General features: G+C 42.1%; 1 protein-coding gene across 4 annotated transcripts in view; it reads right to left on the bottom strand.

Moving 5' to 3' along the window:
* Positions 1-12,889, bottom strand: part of SETD2 (SET domain containing 2, histone lysine methyltransferase) — a 98,675-nt gene that overhangs the window by 82,889 nt on the left and 2,897 nt on the right. Inside the window, exon 2 of one of the 4 annotated variants that reach the window (XM_058678973.1) lies at positions 4,638-4,709. The exons of the other annotated variants lie outside the window; for them this stretch is intronic. The gene's annotated coding sequence lies outside the window, so the exon portion shown is untranslated. The remainder of the gene's footprint in view (positions 1-4,637; positions 4,710-12,889) is intronic. 4 annotated transcript variants of the gene reach the window in all.

The raw sequence follows: 12,889 nt of genomic DNA, 5'->3' as shown, positions 1-12,889 counted from the left end.
TGTTTTCAACTTATAACTAGATTATTTTGCGAGGAAAATACTCCTAGAACATCCTAAACAACATGAAAAGCAAAGATGTGTAGGTAATGCTTTGACCCAAAATACCATCAGTAAGGTAGGTACTTATTCACATGTTTGCATATGGTATCATTATGCCTACTAAGTGATTGATGTAATAAATGCAACCTGAGGAAAATGGCTTGTTATAATCAGACCGTAGGGTACAGCCTCATCTAGTTAATGTTTAAGTTGCATTATCCCATATTTTACCAGACTGAAAATTTATGCCAGACTCCCAGGATCACTAAACAGGGAAAAAAAAAAAAAAAAAACCACCATGGTCAGTTTTTTCACAATGTTACCAATGAAACCAAGCTTTCAAAAACAAACCTCCGAAATAAAAACAAGAAAAATTTTAAAAACCCATAAAGCCACCGCCTGCAATGCCAGCATCTCTTTAGGCACGGATTCATTTGCTGGCTGCTCCACCTTTGCTCCATTTCCCTGTCAACAGCCTGGAAAAAGCAGAAGATAGTCCAATGACCTGAGCCCTGGCCATGCACACCGGAGACCCAGATGAAGCTCTTGGTTGCTCCTGGCTTCAGCCTGCTTCAGCTCTACCCATTCTGAACGTGGGGAGGGAACAGTACAACATGAAAGACCACTTTCTGTTTCTTCTCTCTATATCTAAGTACACAAATCTTTAAAAATGAATAAATCTCATATGCAATTAAATCTAAACACAAAAAAGATGTCTCCATTTATACACAAAGATAATAGTCACAGACCTCCTTTCTCCATAAATATCTGCTTTAACCTATTAAAATGGGGTAAAAGGGCCCGGCACAATGGTTCAGTGGCTAAATCCTTGCCTTGCACATGCCAGGACCCCATCTGGGCACCAGTTAATATACCACTTCCCTTCCAGCTCCCTGCTTGTAACCTAGGAAAGCAGTAGAGAATGGCCCAAAGCCTTGGGACCCTAAAACCACGTAGGATACCCAGAAGAAGCTCTTGGCTCAAGGTTTCAGATCAGCTCAGCTCTGGCTGTTTCGGCCACTTGCGGGGGTGAACCAGCATATGGAAGAGTTTTTTCTCTGCATGTCCTCTCTCTGTGGATCTACCTTTCCAATGGAAATGAATAAATCTTTAAAAAATTAAAAAAAAAAAAAAAGCCATGGCAGAGCAGCTAGCACTGTGGTATAGCAGGCAATGCCAACACCCCAGATAGGCACTACTCCACTTCTGACCCAGTTCTCTGGTACCGAGCCTGGAAAAAGCAGTCGAGCAGGCACCAAGGACTAGGACCACTGCACGCATGATGAATACCAAGAAAAAGCTCCTGGCCTCAGACAGATGCAAGAGATAGATCTTTCTATCTCTTGGAGATTCTCTGTCTCCGTAATTCTGCAGTTCAAATAAACAGATAGCTAGATAAGTAGATTTTTTTTTAATGATGCAAAAACAATTTCTTTCATGTTTCACAAGAAAGTTTTTTCCTGTCACAAAGAAAGGAAAGGGGTACTGGTATGGTTAAGCCTCCAGCTGCAATGCTGGTATTACATATCTGAATCCTGGTTCAAATCCTGGCTACTCTGCTTCTGATCCAGATCCCTATTAATGTGCCTGGAAAAGCAGATGATGGGCTAGGTACCCGAGTCCCTATCACCACCCACGTGAGAGACAAGGGCAGGGTTCCTGGTCCAGACCTGTGAAATAAACTAAAAAACAGGCTCTCATTCTTTTTTTTTTCTTTCTTTCTTTTTTTTTTTTTTTTTTTTTTTTTTTTTTAAAGATTTATTCATTTTATTACAGCCAGATATATACAGAGGAGAGACAGAGAGGAAGATCTTCCGTCCGATGATTCACTCCCCAAGTGAGCCGCAACGGGCCGATGCGCGCCGATCCGAAGCCGGGAACCCGGAACCTCTTCCGGGTCTCCCACGCGGGTGCAGGGTCCCAATGCATTGGGCCGTCCTCAACTGCTTTCCCAGGCCACAAGCAGGGAGCTGGATGGGAAGTGGAGCTGCCGGGACTAGAACCGGTGCCCGTATGGGATCCCGGGGCTTTCAAGGCGAGGACCTTAGCTGCTAGGCCACGCCGCCAGGCCCTCTTTCTTTCTTTTTAAGATTTTATTTTTATCATAAAGTCAGATATACAGAGAGGAGGAGAGACAGAGAGGAAGATCTTCTGTCCGATGATTCACTCCCCAAGTGAGCCGCAACGGCCGGTGCTGCGCCGATCCAAAGCCAGGAGCCAGGAACTTCTTCCAGGTCTCCCACAAGTGTTCAGGGTCCCAAGGCATTGGACCATCCTCAACTGCTTTCCCAGACCACAACCAGGGAGCTGGATGGGAAGCAGGGCTGCCGGGATTAGAACCGGCGCCATTATGGGATCCCGGCATTCAAGGAAAGGAATTTAGCTGCTAGGCCACTGCGCTGGGCCCTATCAAATAAATGTGAACATGGACTAATTTCTATTTTAGTGACATAGAAAATATAGTACTATCAGACCCAAATTAGAACACAGTGGGAAAAAAATGAAATCCAAATCTCCTTGAAGAAATGTTTAAATGCACTAAAAATAAACCATCGTTTAGTGCCTGGTTTTTGTAAAGAGTTAAAGCATTAATTTTAAGCTGCAATTAATGTTTGGAAATATGTAAATGTTAAGTCATCTAACAAAGAGGAAAACAGGGCAAAAGTAACCCACTGCCCATACCATTTAAAAACAATTTCCAAAACAAAGCCAAGTATAATGCAGAATAAACACGAATGCACTGAGCATAATGTCCTCAATATACTAGGGAAAGAATGGAAGATCCTAAATGTCCACTGATTGAGTAGCTAAGTAACTTTAGTACATCCATTCGCTGGAATGGAATGCAATTTCAAAAAGTAATCATGAGGGCCCAGCATGGTAACCTAGTGGCTAGAGTTCTTGTCTTGCATGCTCCTGGATTCCATACAGACACCAGTTAATATCCCAGCAGCTCCACTTGCCTTCTATCTCCCTGCTTGTGGCCTGAGAAAGCAGTGAGGACGGCCCAAAGCCTTGGGATCCTGCACCCATGTGGGAGACCCAGAAGAAGCTCCTGGCGCTAGACTTCAGATCAGCTCAGCTCCGGAAGTTGCAGCCACGTGGCAGAGGATCTAAAAATCTGATTTTCCAGTAAAAATAAATGTTTTTTTTCTTTGAAGTAATGATGAATACCTCTCTAGGTAAGGGTACTTCAAAAAGTTTGTGGAAATACCTATTAGACAAACTACAAGTAGATTTCAAGTTCTTTTGTACCAAAATAAACACCTTTCAATCCAGTTTCTCATGAAATGTATATTCCTGGTCTGAAATGATCTCCAGAATGTATTAAATGAAAAAAGCAAAATACAGAATAAAATATTTAAGTAAGTTTTTTGTGGGGTTTTTTTTTTTTCTGGTAAAGAGAAGTGAAGAATACCACACACATACTTGTTTTGTTTTCAAAATGGGAGTCTCAGCCAAAATGAAACATAATGGCTACATAATAAAGGAAATGGGAGAAGGAAAACAGAGATGAAAGATACGCTTGTGTGAACATCCTTATAATTGACTAGGAAACAATGTAAAATGTATTTTAAAGAGAAAGAGTTTCTAAAATCTGTAGTCAAGCTATTATAAACTATGTCAATTTAGTGATTAATTAGCATAACTACATAAAGTTAAACTAAAAACCACTATGACTATATATCTCTTACTGTAATAGACAAAGCCTAGAGTCAAAAACTAAATTCTTAAGCTGTACTTAGTGATACTAAGGATCAAAACAGTAAGAACAGGGGACTCACTCACTAGCAGGTTAAGCCACAGCTCGGATGCTGACATCCCATATAGAAGTATCAGCGGCTCCATTCTGGATCCAGCTCTCTGCTAACACATCTGGAAGGCAGCAGATGACCCCTGTCCCCTATTTGAGAGACCCAAGTTGAGTTGCTGGCTCCCAGTTTCAGTATAGTTCAGTTCCAACTGTTGTGGGAAATGAATCAGCAAACGGAAGATTGATATCTCCGTTTCTCCCTAACTCTTTCAAATAAATAAATAATTAAAAACATATAGGTATTATTAACTTATTATAAATAGATAAAACAAATAAGTTAATGTCAGGAGCAACAAGTTTTCAGAATGAAAAACCAAAAAACTTTTTGTGTACTTGAAAATCCACTATGATGAACTTTCTTCTAAAAAGTACATATATCCTAACTCTGTTCAGTGAAGTGGGCTAGAAGCATTCACAACCCATTAACAATGACTACTGTCTACAGTTTCTAAAAGCTGTTTTCACTAAAAGGATCCAAGGCTCAACAGAAAAATAGCTGATGGCCAGGACTAAAGTAGGGAGTTCCTTACCATAAGCCAGGGGCAATGAAGTTATCAAACATTACCAGGATCCCGCAAAAGACACAGAAGCCCATCTGAAAGGCTTCTAAAGGTCAAAAATGAAGCTGCTTAACAATAAGAACAAAACTGAGTGCTACATATTGAGACACAGTATATAAGTATGTATGTACGTGTGTGGTTATCTCTGGAAGTTAGACTGCCAATAGGACATTATTATATTAGCTAAAAATTGACATAGAAAAAGAATCCAATATATTTCCTACCTTTCCTGCAAGAACTGTACTTCTGGGCAATCAAACAGTTGTGATTAGTTCTTCTTTATAGAAGAATTTCAGCTAATAATAAATGCAGAAGGAATGAAATTAGAAAAAACACTATTTTATGATCCCTATGGAATGGATCTAGACAACAATCATCAATTGAAGCTAAAACCAGTAGGTGTATTTGGTAAGTCAAGCTGACTAAACCACAACCTACTTAAAAATAAACTAATACGTGCAATATGCTGTAATAGTAGCCAATAAATGATTGTAGATGGTAGGAGTGAGGATCTGATATAATTACCATTTTCCACAAACTATGGAAAACAAAAACATTTAAAAGCACCATAGGATATATACAGTCAATGAATAAAATAAAAGGATTGTCTCAAGAACTGGCTTTGTGGCACAGCACACCAAGTTAAATCACCACCAAAAATGCTAGCATTTCATATGAGTCCTGGTTTGAGTCCAGGCAGCTCCATTTCCAACCTGGTTTCTGCATAATGCACCTGGGAAAGCAGCAGCAGACGGTCCAAGCACTGTTTAAGATGCCCATACCCAGGCCTCGCGCGACAGCTTAGTAGCTAAAATCCTTGCCTTGCACACGCATGATCCCACATGGGCACTGGTTCTAATCCTGGCGGCCCCACTTCCCATCCAGCTCCCTGCTTGTGGCCTGGGAAAGCAGTCTAGGACGGCCCAATGCCTTGGGACCCTGCACCTGCGTGGGAGACCCGGAAGAGGTTCCTGGCTTCTGGCTTAGGATCAGCGCTGCACCAGCCGTTGCGCTCATTTGGGGAGTGAAACATCGGATGGAAGACCTTCCTCTCTGTCTCTCCTCCTCTCTTTATATCTGACTTTGTCATAAAATAAAAATAAATCTTCAAAAAAAAAAAAAACACTAGATTTTAGAAGATCTTCCAACAGCTGATTCACTTCCCAAACGGTCACAAAAGCCAAGACTGGACCAAATCAAAGCCAGGACCACAGAACTCTAGCCAGGTCTCCCACAAGGGCATCAAGTGCCCCAAATATTTGCCTTCCCGGGCACATCAAGCAGAAAGCTGTATCACGAGCAGAGGTGTTGGGACTCAAGCTGGTGCTATATGCGATGCTGACATCACAGGCAGCTTAACCCACTGTGCCCCAACATCAGCCTCTAAAAGTTTTATGAAGTAATGCATATTTAAGATCAAAAACAATGGGTCTCCAGATAAAGGGCTTCTGCAGCTGTCCAGAAAGTGTCTGCTCTACTTTACATTCATTCAGAACTCATAAAAATCTCAAACCTGGCATCACCTGCCTACTCAAACAAAATGTATAACTATTCCCAAGAGGCCAAATATCAAAGGACTCAAAATACAAAAGTTAGACCAGGCACTCACAAACAGCTACTCATGAAGTAAATATTAATGATGACTATACAGTCAGTGGGCAGCAGGAATGGCTGCAGTCACAAACCATCCTGTGCTAATTGCCCCTATGTCATTACAATAGTATAGCCCTTCACAATAAGTCCTAAGTTCATCATTCTGCTATTTAAGTGTATTCTGAAATTGTAGGCAGTGGCACAGGGTCCAGTATCCCACTGTTAAAGCACATTCAACACTCTCATTGGGAGTCCATCTTTAATTTTTAAGTGGAAACGCATACTGCCAGCCTGGTATGATAGCGTAGCAGTTAAAGCCCTCACCATGCACGCACTGGGATCCCATACGGACGCTGGCTCTAGTCCCAGCGGCCCCGCTTCCCATCCAGCTCCCTGCTTGCAGCATAGGAAAGCAGTCGAGGATGGCCCAAAACCTTGGCACCCTGCACCCGCGTGGGAGATCTGGAAGAAGCTCCTGGCTCCTGGCTTCAGGTTGGCTCAGCTCCAGCTGTTGCGGTCACTTGGGGAGTACATCAACAAATGGAAGATCTTCCTCCCTGTCTCTCCTCCTCTCTATATATCTGCCTTTCCAATAAAAAATAAATAAATCTTTAAAAAAATAGCATATGTTAAAAAGAGATGCACACTTCATTGTATCCTCACATCTTATGGATACTCCCACATCGGTACAGATTCCCCAAGCTTCAAGTCATCCTCTACTGCTTTCCCAGGTCACAACCAGAGAACTGAATGGCAAGTGGAGCAGCTGGGACACTTGAAGGAGAGGATTAGCTAATTGAGCCACTGTACTGAGCCTACAGCAATTTTTATGCAGTAATTTTTTTTAAAGAAATCATTTTGAAGATCAGTGCAATGGCTTAGCTAGTTAATCCTCTACCTGTGAGCACTAGCATCCCATACGCTCTCCAGTTCATGTCCCAGTTGTCCCTCTTCCCATCCAGCTCCCTGCTTATAGCCTAGGAAAACAGTGGAGGCTCCCTCAGGTCCTTCCGCCTCTACACCCTGTGGGAAGCCTAGAGGAAGCTCCTGATTGCTGGCTTCGGATCAGCTCGGCCCTGGGTTACAGTTATTTGGGGAATGAAGTGGCAGATGGAAAATAAATCTATCTGTCTCTTCTCTCTGGAAAACTGCCTTTCCAATATAAATACATCCTAAAAAAAAACAATAAAACAAACCATCTTAAACACACTACCAGATCATTCTGTATTCAAACATATACACATATACATATGTATACACACACACAAAACATATATGTATACACACACACATATAACCTCCAAAGCTTAAATGTAATGTTATCCTCACAAAGTTAAAACAAAAGATAATTAAATGCAACCTGATTCTACAATGAAAAAATTGATACTTTCTGGACAACTAGCAAATTTTAAATATTAAATGATATGACTTTGGCCCAGCATGGTGCCTCAAAGGCTAAATCCTCACCTTGCATGAGCCAGGATGGCCACCAGTTCGTGCCCCAGCTGCTCTACTTCCCATCCAGCTCCCTGCTTATAGCCTGGGAAAACAGTAGAGGATGACCCAAAGCCTTGGAATCCTAAACCAGCATGGCGACCCAGCTGAAGCTCTGGCAACTGATTGCCTCAGCAACAGCCATTGCAGCCACTTGGGGAGAGAATCAGTGCATGTTAGCTCTTTCTGTCTCTCTCCCTCCTCTCTGTAAATCTGCTTTTCCAATAAAAGGTAAATAAATCCTTTTAAAAAGTGGTAAGTTAAACGTATATGAGAATTCAATGTATCATTATTGCAACTGAATTTTTTTCAAAATAAATTTTCCAAAATGGATCTGGGGGGGTATGTGTTTAGACTAACAGGATGCCTACAACCAATATCAGCATACATGCCACATACCCAGTTCTAGCTTCTGACTGCAGCTTCCTGCTGATGTAGATCTAGGGAGGCAGCAGTGATGGCTCAAGTAACTAGATCCCTGCCACCCCTAAGGAGTCCTTTGATTGAGTTCCTGGCTTCTGCCCCAGGTGTTCAGCAAGTAGACCAATAGATGGGCGCTCCCTTTGTATCTTCTGTCTCACTTATTCTGCTCCTGCATTTAGGGAAAAATTATAAATTAAGAGTGTGCTCTCTCAAAGAGAAACAGACTTCTAAATATGATTCAGTAACCAGATGTATATGGCTGCTCCCCTTTTTTTCCCCAGTTTATTTTTATTTCATTTGGAGGACAGAGAGTTCTTCCATCTGCCAGTTTACTCTCCCACATGCCCATAACAACCAAGACCCCAGAACTCAAACTGTATCTTCCATGTGAATGGCTGGTATTCAAATAGTTGAGCACTAGTCATTTGCTACCTCCTAAGATGTGCATCAGCAGGAAGCTGGGTCAGAAGCAGAGGCACTCTGATATGGGAAGCATCTTAACCACCACATAAACGGCATAGCTTCTAATATGAATAGTCTCTCAGCATGTTAGAAGAACAGCTCTACTCCCTGCTTGTGGCCTGGGAAAGCAGTTGAGGACGGCCCAATACATTGGGACACTGCACCCGCGTGGGAGACCCGGAAGAGGTTCCTGGTTCCCGGCTTTGGATCGTTGCGGCTCACTTGGGGAGTGAAACAACGGTTGGAAGATCTTCCTCTCTGTCTCTCCTCCTCTCTGTATATCCGGCTTTCCAATAATAATAAAAAAAAAAAAGAAAAAAAAAGAATAGCTCTAAATGCATTATAAGGGTACTTTATAGATACCCTTGGAAGAATTAACAAATAACGAAGCTTTTTAATCTCTAAGTTATCTTATCATCCAGTATGATTCACAGCCTCTCTGCAAAAACCCACAAGGTTCATAGAACAATGAATGTTAGGGTAAGAACAAATTACTGCTGTGGTATAATGGGTTAAACCAATGACCCTCTAGCATCCCTTCTCACAACAATGGTTAAACTAGAGGGCTCAATCTCCTTTTGTTTCATTCTCTGACTGTCAAATAAAAACTTTCATTAGGGCCCAGCAGCGGCCTAGCAGCTGAAGTCCTCGCCTTGCACACACCGGGATCCCATATGGGCACCAGTTGGTGTCCCGGCGGCCCCGCTTCCATTCCAGCTCCCTGCTTGTGGCCTGGGAGAGCAGTCGAGGACGGCTCAAAGCCTTGGGACGCTGCACTCACATGGGGGACCTGGAAGAAGCTCCTGGCTTTGGATCAGCTCAGCTCTGGCCACTGTGGCCAGTTGGGGAGTGAATCAGACAGAAGATCTTCCTTTTTCCTTTCTGTGTATCTGACTTTCCAATAAAAAGAAGTAAATCTTCAAAAAAAAAAAAAAAAGAGGAAGAAGAAACTTGCTCAAGTTCACAAACTTATTAACTAAAGGATTTAGATTCTAAACCAGAACTCTTGAAGCCAGTCTGTGGCACTTGAGATAAGTCACTACCTGAAACTCGGGTATTCCATCTGGGTGGCTATGGAGCGTTGCCATCATTTAGAAAGTAAACTAACAGATGGAGGATCTTGCTGCCTTTCCTTTTAACTCTACATTTTGAATAAACACGTATTTAAAATAAGTAAACCAGGAATTTTGGCTCAGAACTCACAGGTTTAACTTTTGTGTGCCCTAAACCTTCTTGGCAGTCTAAGTTTAAAGATTTCTTCTTAAATGTAAGTGAGGTGGTCACAGAAGGTGGCTAGGAACTCGCATTTACTTTTAACATATTGGTTACTCATTACTATGTCAATTAATTCCATAATGATGTAAATTTTTGCTGATGGTATGTTGGAGCTTTCAATTGACTGGGATGATACTCTGCTGGCTCTGTCTTCAGACCAGAGAGGGTATACCTAAGACGCCGTTGAACTTGACTGGACAATAAGATGCTGGACTCTATGTTTGGTATACGCTTGCAATGGGGAAATCTCAACTGAACTTGAGCTGTGGTTATGCAACAAGGTGGAGGAATCCACCATGGTGGGAGGGTTTGGGGAGGGGTGGGGAGAACCCAAGTACCTATGTAACTGTGTCACATAATACAATGTAATTAATGAATTACAAATAATAAATAATAATAATAAAAAAGATTTCTTCTTGGGGTTAGCACCCTGGGATAGGTTAATCCTCCAGTTATGACACCAGCATCCCATATGGGTGCTAGTTCTAGTCCTAGCTTCTCCACTTGTGATTCAGCTCCCTGCTAATGCCCTAACAAAACAGCAGAGGATGGTCCAAATCCTTGGACTCTTACACCCACACGGGAGACGGAGAAGAAGCTCCAGACTCCTGGCTTCAGACTGGCCCAGTTAAAGCCTGTAGCCATTTCGGAAATAATCCAGAGGATGGAATAACTCTTCTTTGTAATTCTGCCTTTCAAAATATATAATATATATATATATATATATATGTAAATTCTTCTTAGTCTAGTATTTTTAGATGCACAAGGGGCTAACATTGTGGTACAGCACATTAAGCAGTCACTGCAATGCCAGCAGTGTCTTAGTGCCAGTTTAAGTCCCAGCTATAATACTTCCAATCGAGGGCTCTACTAAAGCACCTAGGAAAAGCAGCACAGGAGCTCAAAGACTTGAGCTCCTGCCCTTTGAGCTCCTGCCACCCAAGTCAGAGACCCAGATGTAGTTCCAGGTTCCTGGCTTCAGTCTGGTTCCTGGCTTCAATGTAGCCAACTGGGGCAATGAACCAGCAGACAGATCTCTGTCACTCTGCCTTTCAAATAATTGAGAAAAGAAAAACATGATTACAAAGGAAACCCATTATGACAGAAAATGACTAATCTGTGATACAGTAATACCTAAACGTCAAGTGGCTCTCACATCCACTGTCATTTTAAAGTTTATGACAAATATCTTCATAACTGTAACTTTTCTAAAACATCTGTGATTTGTACTTGCAGTAACATCTCAAGTATCATTAGTAAAACTTTAGCTTGTTGTTTATTTAGTAACTGAATGAAATGTTAACTTCACCCCCAAATTTATGAATGTTACCCATCTTAAGACCTTTCTACTGCACACTGAGACAATCCTCTTCATCCTGGAATTTAAAGGACCAATCCTTCATCCTTCTCTTTCTACAGAGGTTCCCTTAGTAATCACATCCAGTCTCATGGTTTGAAATAATGCTGAATTTGGACGAAAAATTTTCTCTTCAATCCAGATCTTTTCCTTGAATTCCATACTTGGATATCAATTCAACACAAATGTCTAACAAGCATCTCAAATTTCTAATCTTCTTTTTGTAAGAGATTTAGCTGTTTACTGGAAAAGCAGAGTTACAGAGAGGAAGAGACAGAGAAAGATCTTCCATCTACTAGTAAACTCCCCAGCTGGCCCCAACGTCTGGACTGTGGCAGGCCAAAGCCAGGAGAGGTATCCAATCTCCCATGTGGGTAGCAAGGACGCAACACCTGAGCCACCCTCCACTGCTTTTCTAAAGGCACACCAGCAGGAAGCTAAATCAGAAGTAGAACACGGGAACACCAACCAGCACCCTTCTGGAAAGCCAGCATCACAGAACTGGTTGGTTTTACCTGCTGTGCCACAATCTCGGTCCCACCAAGCTTACTACATCTTAAACTGAAATCCTAATATCTATCCTGAAAACTGCTCTTTCCACACTAATCCATATCTGAGTCAATGGTAACTTTCACACTTAATCTTAGCCAAAAGGCCAAGAAGCGATAATTTTAACTTTCTAATTGCTCAGACCAAACACCTGAACCCATTCTTGACTCCTATCACACATCACATCTGACTTATCAACAAATCCTACTAATTATATCAACAAAATATACCATAGGAGCCAGTCGCGGTGGCCTAGTAGCTAAAGTCCTTGCCTTGAACACGCAGGGATCCCATATGGATGCAGATTCTAATCCTGGCAGCCCTGCTTCCCATCCAGCTCCCTGCTTGTGGCCTGGGAAAGCAGTCAAGGACGGCCCAAAGCCTTAGGACCCTGTACCTGCATGGGAGACCGGGATGAAGCTCCAGGCTCCTGGTTTCGGATCAGCTCGGCTCGGCTCGGCTCGGCTCCAGCCATTGTGGGGAGTGAATCATCGGATGAAAAATCTTCCTGTCTCTCCTCCTCTCCATATATGTTACTTTGCAATAAAAATAAATACATCTTAATAAATAAATACCCTAAATCCATCTATTTCTCACCACTCCTCTGTAACCACCTGAGTACAAGTCACCAGCACTTTTCTTCGGGATTACTATCTTTCTAATTAGTGTCCAGGCTTCCACTGTTGTTGCCTCTGCAACATGAGTGATCTCTCCAAAACTGAAAGCAAACCAAGCCATTCCTCAGCTCAAAATCCCCCGCAGAGTTCTTAGAAAGGCTTCAGAAAATACTATGTAATTTGTACCCCATCTCACTTTGATCCAATTTACTTTTCCTTCTTGATCCTGCCATTCTAATCACAATGGACAAAACTCACAAATCAGTCTCGGCATCTTGCAGTAACTGCTTCCTCTTGAAATGCTTTCTCTCCAAGTATTAACATGGTTACCTCCCCTGGAGTCGATGACAAGAGACTTACCTAGTCTACTCCATTTCAAACCATAATCTCCTCTTCAACAATTCTGAATTCCCCTCATCCTCCATTTTCTAAAGCACTTGCCTTTGAACATTCAATTTACCCCTCATTAGAATGTAAACTTCACATGAGCAAAATGGTTGGCCTGAGTGTGTCTACTTCTGGCACCCTGAAATAGTCACACATTCAATGCACAGCACCTCCATCATGGCAAAGTACTTGCCTGCTTCCCTCATTAGAAAACATTCTAACTAGATGTAATTAACAGTGTCTCCAACACCTGTCCTTGGGCCTCCTCCTACGCAACAGCTAACACAGATACTCAAGTGATTACAGTTATTCTCACTTG

This window comes from Ochotona princeps, chromosome 21 (genome assembly GCF_030435755.1).
Source record: "Ochotona princeps isolate mOchPri1 chromosome 21, mOchPri1.hap1, whole genome shotgun sequence".
Classification (NCBI taxonomy): domain Eukaryota; kingdom Metazoa; phylum Chordata; class Mammalia; order Lagomorpha; family Ochotonidae; genus Ochotona; species Ochotona princeps.
Note: the sequence above shows the minus strand (reverse complement) of the source record. Positions and strands in the feature narration are given on the sequence as shown.